Source organism: Amblyomma mixtum, chromosome 3, assembly GCF_055824585.1.
Source record: "Amblyomma mixtum isolate Tamu chromosome 3, ASM5582458v1, whole genome shotgun sequence".
NCBI classification, from domain to species: domain Eukaryota; kingdom Metazoa; phylum Arthropoda; class Arachnida; order Ixodida; family Ixodidae; genus Amblyomma; species Amblyomma mixtum.
The window spans coordinates 222,489,027-222,489,609 of record NC_143014.1 but is presented as its reverse complement, the minus strand read 5'-3'; positions in this window follow the sequence as shown (position 1 = coordinate 222,489,609).

The following is a 583-nucleotide window of genomic DNA, read 5'->3' as shown; positions in this document are numbered from 1 at the left end:
TTTCCGGATAACAGTCACCCCACTAATTTATTTCTTCAATGAATAAAAACACATGTGTACACGCCTTTTTTTGTCATCATAGAATGAGTCTGATTTTATTTTAGCCTTGCGTATGAAGGGTTTTCAAGGAACTAGCTGGTGAAATTTTGATCGTGCTGGAAATACAGGGCTCAAAACTGTGTTTTCTGAACGATCACGCGATCGCATCGGAGAAAGCACCAGCAGTAACGGCAACGAAAATTCTGCCCCACCCATTGCCATCTTCTGGTTTTATACAGTTACTTACATGAACACTGAAGCCGAACGCAGATTTAAAAAAAGCGTAGAGTATATTAACTTGAGCAACAGCATCAATTCCACTGCCATCTTCTGGTTTTATACAGTTACTTACATGAACACTGAAACCGAACGCAAATTTAAAAAAGTGTAGAGTATATTAACTTGAGCAAAAGCTTCACTGGTACCGGTAGCGGTCAGTAAAGCAATAGGCATTAAGCTTATCATGCGAATTTATGAGTTTCAGGCCTGTGAAGATCACCAAGGCAGCACAACGTGTGATACGTGCTTGGGATGCCACTCTGTG